This window comes from Balaenoptera borealis (assembly GCF_965194805.1).
Source record: "Balaenoptera borealis genome assembly, chromosome: 6".
NCBI lineage: Eukaryota > Metazoa > Chordata > Mammalia > Artiodactyla > Balaenopteridae > Balaenoptera > Balaenoptera borealis.
The window spans coordinates 78,397,142-78,409,800 of NC_138863.1; the positions used below are offsets into that span (position 1 = coordinate 78,397,142).

Here is a 12,659-nt window from a genome sequence, read left to right on the forward strand (position 1 = left end):
GTGAGCGTTTCCGCCACAGACAACCACAAAAATGAAGAGCCCTTAACTCACAGCTCAAAGCCCACTGTGGGCCTCAGTATATTGAGATGCCATAACACTTGAATTGTTTTACCTGACAGCAATGAGGCAGGTGAAAAAACACTTCATCATCCTAGAAATGATGTGCCACTACCATAAACCTTCTACATGGTATAACCAAATGCTGACAGAGGCTAATGTTCAACCTGTGAAGTTAGACTCCTCCAACCAAAAATTGCTAAAAAGCCTTGCAACCCTCTCTGTGCGTTCTAGTCAAAGATTATTCAGTTTGTTTCTTGGAACGCCCATTCCAAGGAGATGGGGGTGGAGGGAGTCATTTGGAAACTGCCAAGGAATAGTCATTGGAAAACCACAAAAGGCATTACCTTGACTTACATGAGCCTAAAGGGTGGGTTCACATCTCTTACCAATGTTACAGACATGCCCTAACTAGAATGCCATTCAAGATGTCAAGGGAGGGGGGCACATTTCACGATAAAATACCTGGTAAAAATGTGACAAACTCTCATTGGTTCTAGCATATTAGGATACAACAGTTTTGTTATTTTATTTCCATTATAAATAAGGAGTATCATCAGTACAATCATAAGTAGGACTCCTTATCATTTTTACTTTTGGTTTCTGTTTGGAAATTAAGCCAAGGAAGAATTCAAAAAGAATTTTTGGAAAAATATTGTGTAATAAATTAAAATGCTCCATAACTATCATTTACAGGAATTTTACCAACATTTCTGATACATGCACTGGAAATCTTTATTAAGTCTGACTTAGCATTAATCAGCAGCAGAGAATGGAATGAAACTGTAAGACTATTTGCAGTTACTTGATTTCAAACGGGTCTGTCTCCAATCCCATTTTTTCAGTAGCACATGGTGCTCTTACCTAGAAAGTAAGCTCTCACAGGTCTGTGTACTGAGCTTTTTAATAAGGGTCTATATTGGATTTTTTTGGATGAAGAAGCACCAGAAAATGAAGTCAGAAAACTGTACTGCTTATTTCAACTAACTCCTCACAGAACTTTGGAAAACTGACTTAACCATTCTAGGCCTACGTATATAAAATGAGCAGGTTGTGCTTGAAGATTTGCTGAAGTTCCTTTCAGCTTCAAAAAATTTCTTCTATTTTTAGTTTTTTAAGGAACCTCCATACTGTTCTCCATAGTGGCTGTATCAATTTACATTCCCACCAACAGTGCAAGAGGGTTCCCTCTTCTCCACACCCTCTCCAGCATTTATTGTTTGTAGATTTTTTGATGATGGCCATTCTGACTGGTGTGAGGTGATACCTCACTGTAGTTTTGATTTGCATTTCTCTAATGATTAGTGATGTTGAGCATCCTTCATGTGTTTATTGGCAATCTGTATATCTTCTTTGGAGAAATGTCTGTTTAGGTCTTCTGCCCATTTTTGGATTGGGTTGTTTGTTTTTTGATATTGAGTTGCACGAGCTGCTTGTGTATTTTGGAGATTAATCCTCTGTCAGTTGCTTCACTTGGAAATATTTTCTCCCTTTCTGAGGGTTGTCTTTTTGTTTTGTTTATGGTTTCCTCTGCTGTGCAAAAGCTTTTAAGTTTCATTAGGCCCCATTTGCTTATTTTTATTTCCATTTCTCTAGAAGGTGGGTCAAAAAGGATCTTGCTGTGATTTATGTCATAGAGTGTTCTGCCTATGTTTTCCTTTAAGAGTTTGATAGTGTCTGGCCTTACATTTAGGTCTTTAATCCATTTTGAGTTTATTTTTGCATGTGTTGTTAGGAAGCGTTCTAATTTCATTCCTTTATATGTAGCTGTCCAGTTTTCCCAGCACCACTTACTGAAGAGGCTGTCTTTTCTCCACTGTATATTCTTGCCTCCTTTATCAAGATAAATCCATGCATATATGGTCACCTTATCTCTGGGCTTGCTATCCTGTTCCATTCATCTATATTTCTGTTTTTGTGCCCGTACCATACTGTCTTGATTACTGGAGCTTTGTAGTATAGTCTAAAGTCAGGGAGGCTGAATCCTCCAGCTCCATTTTCATTCTCAAGATTGCTTTGGCTATTCGGAGTCTTTTGTGTTTCTATACAAATTGTGAAATTATTTGTTCTAGTTTTGTGAAAAATGCCATTGGTAGTTTGATAGGGATTGCATTGAATTTGTAGATTGCTTTGGGTAGTATAGTCAGACACTATAAAACTCTTAGAGGAAAACATTGGCAGAACACTCTATGACATAAATCACAGCAAGATCCTTTTTAACCCACCTCCTAGAGAAATGGAAATAAAAACAAAAATAAACAAATGGGACCTAATGAAACTTAAAAGCTTTTGTACAGCAAAGGAAATCATAAACAAAACAAAAAGACAACCCTCAGAATTGGAGAAAATATTTGCAAATGAAGCAACTGACAAAGGATTAATCTCCAAAATATACAAGCAGCTCATGCAGCTCAATATCAAAAAAAACAAACAACCCAATCCAAAAATGGGCAGAAGACCTAAACAGACATTTCTCCGAAGAAGATATACAGATTTCCAACAAACACATGAAAGGATGCTCAACATCACAAATCATTAGAGAAATGCAAATCAAAACTACAATGAGGTATCACCTCACACCAGTCAGAATGGCCATTATCAAAAATCTACAAACAATAAATGCTGGAGAGGGTGTGGAGAAAAGGGAACCCTCTTGCACTGTTGGTGGGAATGTAAATTGATACAGCCACTATGGAGAACAGTATAGAGACTCCTTAAAAAACTAAAAATAGAACTACCATATGACCCAGCAATCCCATTACTGGGCATATACCCTGAGAAAACCAATAATTCAAAGAGAGTCATGTACCACAATGTTCACTGCAGCACTATTTACACTAGCCAGGACATGGAAGCAACCTAAGTGTCCACCAACAGATAAATGGATAAAGAAGATGTGGCACATATATACAATGGAATATTACTCAGCCATAAAAAGAAATGAAATTGAGTTATTTGTAGTGAGGTGGATGGACCTAGAGTCGGTCATACAGAGTGAAGTCAGAAAGAGAAAAACAAATACCATATGCTAACACATATATATGGAATCTAAAAAAAAAAAAAATGGTTCTGAGAACCTAGGGGCAGGACAGGAATAAAGATGCAGATGTAGAGAATGGACTTGAGGACACGGGGAGGGAGAAGGGTAAGCTGGGACGAGGTGAAAGAGTGGCATTGACATATATACACTACCAAATGTAAAATAGAGAGCTAGTGGGAAGCAGTTGCATAGCACAGGGAGATCAGCTTGGTGCTTTGTGACCACCTAGAGGGGTGGAATAGGGAGGGTGGGAGGGAGATGCAAGAGGGAGGGGATATGGGGATATATGTATATGTATAGCTGATTCACTTCGTTATACAGCAGAAACTAACACAACATTGTAAAGCAATTATACTCCAATAAAGATGTTTTAAAAAAAATTTTCTTCTAACTCAAAAAGACACCTGAAAGGTTAAAAGCGAATAAACATTACAGACTCAGCACTCTCACCAATGCTGTCTTTGATCAACATTCCCTGTGGGTGTCTGATGTATGCATGTTATACCAGACATGATGGGAAACAGAAAGGAATGGATAGCTTCCTAACCTCTACAAATCTGGGAAGATATTTTATAAACGTAAATATTTACACACACATATATGAAGCAGTTGAGTTATGGGGCAAGGCGGTATGAGACTACGGGACAGAAAGAGTCATACAGACCGAAAGAAAGGTCAGTGTGAACCAAGAAACAGGTCAGCAAGTAGTCTGGGGTGGAAATGTGGCAGGAGGAATTACCTATGCAACTACCAAGCACCAGAAACTATAATCAGTGTTTTAGTTTCATCTAATTTAAACCACAGGGCAATCCAGGAGGTGGCTAGTGACATTGCACAAGTGGGAACACTACTAGCTCTCCATGTTAAAGAGCGTGACCAAGGCCTCTCACGGAGCTAATAAAGAAGGCCCACTCAAAGGAAGGGAGAGTTGAACTTAGTCCTATAGATTGGCCTTTTGCTTTACTGGAAACTGCATCTGTGTAGGGGCAAATGCCAAGAAAGTCTCTTAAACCAGGTGCCTGACCCATTCTGCTTACCAAAGAATGTCCTTAAATCAGTGAGGCACAAACCCTGAAAGAACTATTTCATTTGTGTGCAAACTCAGAAGGGCAAAGGCGAGAGCTTCCCACAAAGCTTCCCATCACCCGATCCACACCATCCCTTGAAAAGAGGCGACTTTCACGCTCCTGAATCCTCCCCTCTTCTAGTTCTCAAAGCTCATCTCTGCGGCTCCACAGGTCAGGCCAAGACTCTACACCTAGGACTTGAAGGTTCTAGCAAACACTGGACCAAACTGTGGTTCTAACAGATACAAACCCTCTGAGAGCTACAGGGAGAGCACAGGCCCAATTATCTTCATTTTTTCAGATAAGGATGGTTCAGAAAGGCTGACGATTCAAACTCCAAAGCCACACTGCTGGTGAGTCAGTACCACAGACCCCTATGGTCTTAGAGCAGGGGCTGCATAAGCAAGAGGAAAGGCCTCTCCACCAAGGCACATCGTCATCAATGTTAATTAACCTCTACAAGCAAAATACGGCTAAGCTTGACACCTAGCTCATGAGTTCGACAGAAAGCTGATTAACGCAAGACAGAGAAGCCAGACTAAAAACTCATTGATCAGTAAAAAAGGTTTTTATTACATTTCAGGTATTCTCAGCACCTAGCACTCAACAGAGGTGCCCAAATGCTGTTGCTGTTGTTGAATTTATAAAACTAATCAATAGAAGTTACTTAAGACCTATGTTCTCATTTGAGTCCCAGTCAATGTACAGTCCTATGTCCATATTTTGCTTTTAAAGTCTATATAACCCAAAACAAAGCCACATGAGCTGGTGCAAGGAAAAAAAAAAAAAAAAGCAGTGGGGTTTCAAGTTGAGCAGTTTTCCAAGTTTCAATACATTCAAACAGTTCTGACATTACCCTGCATTCCACATACTATCTGATTCCCTCTTGGGCATGTTTTTGTGATTTTTAATAAGTTAAGATACCCTCAACTGATGAAAATCTGCCGACAGCAAGATGAGGGCTGTACCTAGCAGAATAAAAAGACGGTAGCCCCTCCCACCAAACAAAAAACACCCAAAAGCCAGTATATTTGAAATGAGCAAAAATTAATTATTGAATCCCAAGTACATTACAGATTAAGTATGAAGAGCCAAATTTTTCTCCCATCGGAATGCACTAATCAATTAATATTTATTAAATATAAATGTGAACACACACCCAGCATGGGGGTCTCGTATATACTACCCAATACTTCCAAAACCTTTCTGTGCCCTAAAGACACGGGGGAACGCTAAGCAAAAATCAGATTGGCAATTTTCCCTTTGAGGCTAAATTACTGCCATGGTTGGCATTTTCCAGATTCCCCCATTTCCAGAGTTTGTTTCTGGTGGGCAGCTGAACTCAGTCACTACCATCCTTATGGGCTTGCCTTCCCAGAATTCTGGTACCCTGAGAGACCCAGAGACCACCCCCTTAACAAAGAAGGGGTCCCAAGCTTCAAAGTAAGCAAGGTTAATGGGTAGACCCCCAACAGCCATAATATAACCATTTGTAAGAGAAGAGTGATGGGACCAGACCAAGGACAGGACACAGGGCAACAGACTGGGCACAGTTCCTCCCCCAGAGCACGCCAAGCCAGGCGTCTCAGATCCTCATCAAGGACCTTTTCACCAGAACACAGACCCCACCTCCAATCCTTGCAACATACGCCCCTCTCAGGTAAGGAACCCCTAGCACAACACTCTCTTTGGTGCCCAGTACATAAACCAAAGTCCGTGAAAACATGTTTTGCTCCCTGTGACACCAAGGCAAAAGGGAGAGTGAATGGAAGGAAGAATCCTAGATGACAGACAGTGCTACAAAGACCACTAGGATAGATTTATGTGGCTCATTCAATACCTTACACTAAGGCTTCTAAGAGAAGGGTCTGACTAAAGGCCTTGACTCTTTCCTGGAGGGCACTGGCTTACTCTTTCTGATGTTTTCCATCCATCTGGCTCACCCCTGCTTCCCCTACTCTTTCTGGTCTCATCAGGTGCTTCAGAATGTTTAGAATAACATGTCTGATTCCTGACTCCACCGTTAACTAGTGCTGTGACGCTGGTCAAGGTATTTAACTTTTCTGTACTTCTGTTTCCTCATCTGTAAGATATAAATAATAAGAGTACCTATCTCAGAGGGTGTTATAAGGAATCAATTAATTAAATAAGTTGATCTTCACAAAGCACTTGACCTTCACAAGGCACTTCAGAACAGTGCCTGACGTGGCAAATGCTGTATTAAATGTTTGCTAAAACTGAAAGATCATTTTTAAAAATGGTTTCTTCCTCTTCACAGCCAGCTTTTAGAAAACCTGATCAATCCAGTTTTCAAATCAGAAGAGGGTACCACAAATGAGAAGTTAGCAATTGAGACAACCAGAGCACAGTTTCTTTTAGGGGCAATGAAAATGCTCCGAAATTAGATTGTGGTGATGGTGGCACAATACTGCAAATCTACTAAAAATCATTAACACACTTTAAAAATTAGCGAATTTTATGGCATATAAATTATGCCTCAATAAAGCAGTTTTTTTAAAAAAGTGGAGCAAGACAACCACATATCCACCTAAGTCAACTATTTAGTCAAAATAATGGAAATCAAAATGCTGAACTCAGTTGGGGACTGAATCCAGGATGCAAACCACTATTCCTGGTACCTCTTCACAGGACAGCATGAACACATGTGACCTCCCCAAACTGGGTATCCACGACTTAAATAACTGGCAAACATGGGAACAAGAGAAGCCCTAGGAAGCTTTCGGATTCTGGGAGGAATGTTTCACGCAAGCACAAAACAATTTAAGCACCTGGTGACTAAGAACACATGCCTCAACAGGAAAGTAATTTCCCTGAATTTAAGCTTATTCCCCTAAACATGGGAGGCAGCACAGTATGACCTACCAGCTCAAGCCTTCTGAGATTCACAAAGGTGATTTCAACCCAGCCTGCTTGGCCTAGAAAAAGTTTATTTTTACCTTTTCAAGCCAGTTTCCTCATCATTAAAACCACCTATCTTGCAGGTGTTACTAAGGATTGGAGTCAATCAGCGACAAGCACCTCGTGTATGGCACGTGGTAGGTACGCAGTAATAGCAATTCATTATAATTACACACAAACATAATAAAATATACATGAAGGTACCATCACACAAAATAACAAGGCAACTCAACCTTTCCACTTATCTACACTTACACTATTCCTGTAACATTATTCCTGAGTAATCTCTCTGTACAAAAGGTAATGAGGGCTTCCCTGGTGGTGCAATGGTTAAGAATCCACCTGCCAATGCAGGGGACATAGGTTCAATCCCTGGTCCAGGAAGATCCCACATGCCGTGGAGCAACTGAGCCCGTGCGCCACAACTACTGAGCCTGTGCTCTAGAGCCCGCGAGCCACAACTACTGAGCCTGCGTGCCACAACTACTTAAGCCCGCGTGCGTAGAGCCCGTGCTCTGCAAAAAGGGAAGCCACCGCATTAAGAAGCCTGCACACCGCAACAAAGAGTAGCCCCCACTCGCTGCAGGTAGAGAAAGCCCGCACGCAGCAACGAAGACCCAACGCAGCCAAAAATAAATAAATAAAATAAATAAATTTAAAAAAAAAAAAAAGGTAATGAGCTCCACGGTAGCTGAGGTTCGGTAGCAGCAAGGCATGCTGAAAGCAGAATGAGTCCTCTTACATTTCTAGAAGTTTCTAGGTGAATTAATGGTCCTGTGAATAGCACCTGGGGGAAATCCTAAGAGGAAGAGTTGAGGGAGTCTGAAGGTACTGACCATGCACTCTTGGCCATGTTTGTAGATTTCACAAAGTAAGTGGCCACCCCTCCAGACCCCCCCTTTGCCGGCCCTGTGAATGGACACTTACATTTCACAGGTGCACCCAAGTTTCCCAGCCACCTTAGCACTGACCTGATGCCCCAATGTGGCTGCACATTATTAACTGTCCAGAACAGCATGACGAGGCTGTGGAGCTTAACACCTTCGCGGAAAAAGGAAGAGAATTAATTCATGGCTGGTTCAGGTACCTCACGTTATTGGTGATGTGATTAGGTAAACCACAATAAGGTTCGTAATAAACCAACAATCTGTTTTTTGAACTCTGAAGCCATTCATTCAACTCTGACGTCTTCTGAGCCAAAGACTTTAATGGGAGCTTTGCACCTGCTGACAAGAGAACCCTAAGTGATGCCAAAAGAGGAAGTGTGTTGGTGAGGGCAGGGCAGTTATTCTTTCAATTCAGTTTTACTATTTGACTTACTAATAACAATGCTTATCGTATTCTACAATTGCAAAATGATCCACGTACGCGATGCCTCCGACAGTTGCCAGCAACCTTGCAGAAAGATGAAGCAACCAACACCAGATACCTCAGGCCAACAACAGGCAAACCTGAGTCAGGAACCCATGCCTAGTCTTGAGCTCAATCTCATGCTGCCTCTACAACTGAGATACAGAGAGGAACCTGGTCAAGCTCCTTCTACCAGTGGGTTTCTAAGTATCTTTACAGAGGCACTGTTACCATGGAAGTAACCCCCTGCAACCACTGCCATGGAGCTGAATTATGCAGACATGGAAAAAGTCCCTCGGGCCCATTCAATTCATTCTTCTCTTCACTCTAGTCTGCAAATCTCCACATAATCAACTGGAATAACTATGCAGCTCTGAGCTGACTGTCTGTCTGGCAATGTTTGGACTCAGGTGAATGGTCAGCTACTTCCTGAAACACAGATGAACTCGCCACTGATGCCCAATGGCCCAGTGTCAAGTGTGATCCCAGTCACCTCTGCCTCATAGGACAAGTATCCAGTCTCTGGGAGGGACCTGATTAACAGCTGGTTCTTTCAGATAAAGACTGAGAAATAGATGCTTCTTTCCAAAAACCGCAGGTTAAAAAGCAGTCAGTAAAAAAGTGTTTTCCTACTGGCATTTTAAGTAATATTTAGAATTGGTTTTAGAAATGTTTACAAATGAAGCTCCGTAAGTAAACATTTTTTTTAAACTCAGTTCTACAAAGAGTTCCATTTCCCTTACAAGCATTCTCTGTATCTTCTGAAAGTTTCTATAATTTTTGGTGACCAAATTAGTCTTCGCACAAAGCACTCATTTTTGCTTCACGATTCTCATTTAAATACTCTGGTGTTTAATAACCATACTCTGTCATCGTTCCGAATGGGATATTTTAAGATTCTTTCTCAAAGGCTTTGCTTAATCACAGCCTTAGCCTTTTGGTAAAATTGGTCTTTTAACAAACTGGCCTGTAGGGGACAAGTTTTTAAATTACTCTCAAGCTTTCCCTCCCCCTTCAAAGTTTTCCCAAACTACTTAAAAGCCTCTCAGCCCTGGACTTCCCTGGTGGCGCAGTGGTTGGGAATCCGCCTACCAATGCAGGGGACACAGGTTCGAGCCCTGGTCCAGGAAGATCCCTCATACCATGGAGCAACTAAGCCCGTGCACCACAACTACTGAGCCTGTGCTCTAGAGCCCGCGAGCCACAACTACTGAGCCCGCGCTCTAGAGCCTGCAAGCCACAGCTATTGAGCCCGCGTGCCACAATTACTGAAGCCTGCGCACCACCTAGAGCCCATGCTCCGCAACAAGAGAAGCCACCGCAATGAGAAGCCCGCGCACCACGACGAAGAGTAGCCCCCGCTCGCCGCAACTAGAGAAAGCCCACGTGCAGCAACGAAGACCCAACACAGCCAAAAATAAATTAAAAAAAAAAAAAAAGTCTCTCAGCCTTGGGGGAAGGATGATAAATTAGATGATTTTGCTCTGTCTCTGTTGCTTGGCATTGCCCTGGTCTAATCCCTTTTTGTCTCACCAGGAATTTCCTTCTTGCAAGCAGACTCCCTCCTATATCCTGAAGCATCCAGCATGTAGATTTACTGGTAAAGTTGCTCAGAGGCCCAAAATGGGCATAGGAAACACTTCAGTTTCCTCCTAGGGTGGCTACTCTTTTACTCTGCCCTTTCCCTTTCTGTAGTGAAGGCCACGTTTGTATCGTTGGTTCAAATTCTAATTCTTCAGATACCTGGTAACTTCCAGGTGGATCCAGAAAAATGCAATTAAAAACAGTCGTTTAAAGGCAACACATGATAAAAATAGTAACTAATAAGCAAGGGTGCAAAATGACATATATGCTCTGTTGAAACTTTTTAAAATTTATGCACACATGCAAATCAAAATCACAAGATTCTGTGTGGGATACCACTTCACACCCATCAGGACGGCTATTATCAAAAAAATTAAAAGTAAGTGTTGGCAAGGATGTGAAGAAATTGGAACCCTCATGCATTGCTGATGGGGATGTAAAATGGTGCAATCGCTGTGGAAAACTAAACGAAGATTTACCTCAAAAAGGTAAACATAGAATTATCATGTGATCTAGCAATTCTACTTTCAAAAGTAATGAAAGCAGAAACGTAAACACATGTAAAGCACTATTTTCAGAGCAGCATTATTCACAATAGCTAAAAGGCAGCAACAACCCAAATGTCTCCCAATAGGTGAACAGATAAACAAAATGTGGCATACACATACAATGGAATATTATTCAGCCCTAAAAAGGAATGAAATTCTAACACATGCTACAACGTAGATGAAGCTTGAAGACTCGATGCTAAGCAAAGTACACCAGACACAAAGGACAAATATTGTATGATTCCACTTATATGAGGTTCCTGAAACAGGCAAATTCGTAGAAACTGAGAAGTAGAACACAGGTTACTGGGGCTGGGGGAAGGGAGGAATGGGGAGTTATTTCTTAACGGCAGATCCTCAGTTTGAGAAGGTGACAGTTCTGGAGATGCACAGTAGTGATGGTTGCACAACAATGTGAATACACTAAATGCCACTGAATTTCATACCTAAAAATAGTTTAAATGGTAAATTTTGTCTTATGTATATTTTGCCACAATAAAAAAATATGGCCAAAAAATTCTATGTACATAAATGAGGAGGGAAGGGAAATTACCCCATGAAAAGCAATGGAATAATAAAGGGTTATTTTTCTAGGTTCCAACTGTTCCAAGAGCTGTTGTATTTTTTAAAAAAAATCAGTGCATTTATTCACACACTCACTGGTGCACAAAGAAACAGATGGGGCAGCTCAAAATAACAGTTCTGGTTCAGCAAGATTTTAGCACTGACTCAATGAGTTGCACGGAAGGTAACGTTATATGTGAGGGCAGCAAACGTAGATGGGAGCAGAGCAAGAGAGGAGGTATATCATGTGTGGCATGTTTTCTTTCTTCTAATTTTTTGCCTTGAAAGCCAGCCTCTCAGTCCTGAGGCTCAAGGCCCTGGTTCTCTTGGATATACGGGCACAGATCACAGGAACACTTTGTGTCTGCACATCCAACGGCGACTATTGCCTAACGCCCTCTCGGTCCCACTGTCAGCCCACTGCACTGACCAACGGCAAGGACGTTCCCCTGCCCCAACGGTCTACCCAGCTGGCAGATTCAGCTGCCAGGAAGCCAAGGAATTTTCTGTGTGTCAATTCGCAGAAAAGAACTCCTAAACTCTTCCAGTTAAGCCAGAATCTTGAACTTTTCTATCTGGAAACTTCAAGCACAAGTTCAACACAAACCTTAGTCACCTCTCAATCACTGGCCTCTGAGGGGCAGAAGAGGGATATGAATCATCCAGATTCACAGAGAAACTCACATATTTTCTCCTTAGCTTAAGGAACCTCACACCTGTCAAATGTGAGTGTCTATGTTTGCTCAGAAGACTCTGAGTCCCCTAATGAGACTGGGATGACAAATGGCGACGTGGCAGCCAACAGAGGATTGCAATTCACTGCAGATACCCCATAGAGAACAACCTATACCTGAATCATTAAGGTTTAACTACCCAGATCTACAGATCCAAGTCAAGTCCTCTTGAAAGCGACTGCCAATCTGGGAGACACTGGGTCTATTTTTTCCAGACTCGTGAAACATTCACACAGGTTAGAAACCACTGGTTGCTCTAATTAATTGCCTGAGACACACTGGTAGATTTTAGGGTTTGTTATATTGTTGTGGGTTTTTTTTAATTCTGTTAGTTTACTTGACCCACATTTTCATGCCTTGGTTGTAACACTTGGGAAATTAAAACTTATCCCAATAGGGTATAATTAAAAGTTAAATATAGCAACTAAAATCTCATCTCATCAAAAGTCTCCTCCAAATCGTAGAAGCGTCACTGTGTCAGATTGGCTAGAAGTCAGCATGGACAAGTCTGGATTCAGGCACTTGCAACCACGATGCATCTGAAAAGGCTGCAGCTGAGCAATGAGAAGCCCACATCCAACATATTCGATTAGAGCTTCGGTCTTTCACTTCAAATGCTTGAAAAACTGAGATTTCATGGAAGTTCTGCCAACCATCCAGTCAGCCCTCCATGGTGAGGGCTAAACAGGTGCAGTTTCTTATGGAAATTAGAAAATGAGTTCATTCCTCATGAAAGTTGAAGACAAAGTACTAGTCACTAGTTACCACCACTATCTACTAAACTTGCTTTGAAAAA

General features: G+C 41.6%; 1 protein-coding gene across 4 annotated transcripts in view; it reads right to left on the reverse strand.

Annotated features, from left to right (window-relative positions):
• FMNL2 (formin like 2) overlaps window positions 1–12,659 on the reverse strand; it is a 310,152-nt gene that overhangs the window by 224,179 nt on the left and 73,314 nt on the right. The window lies entirely within an intron of this gene.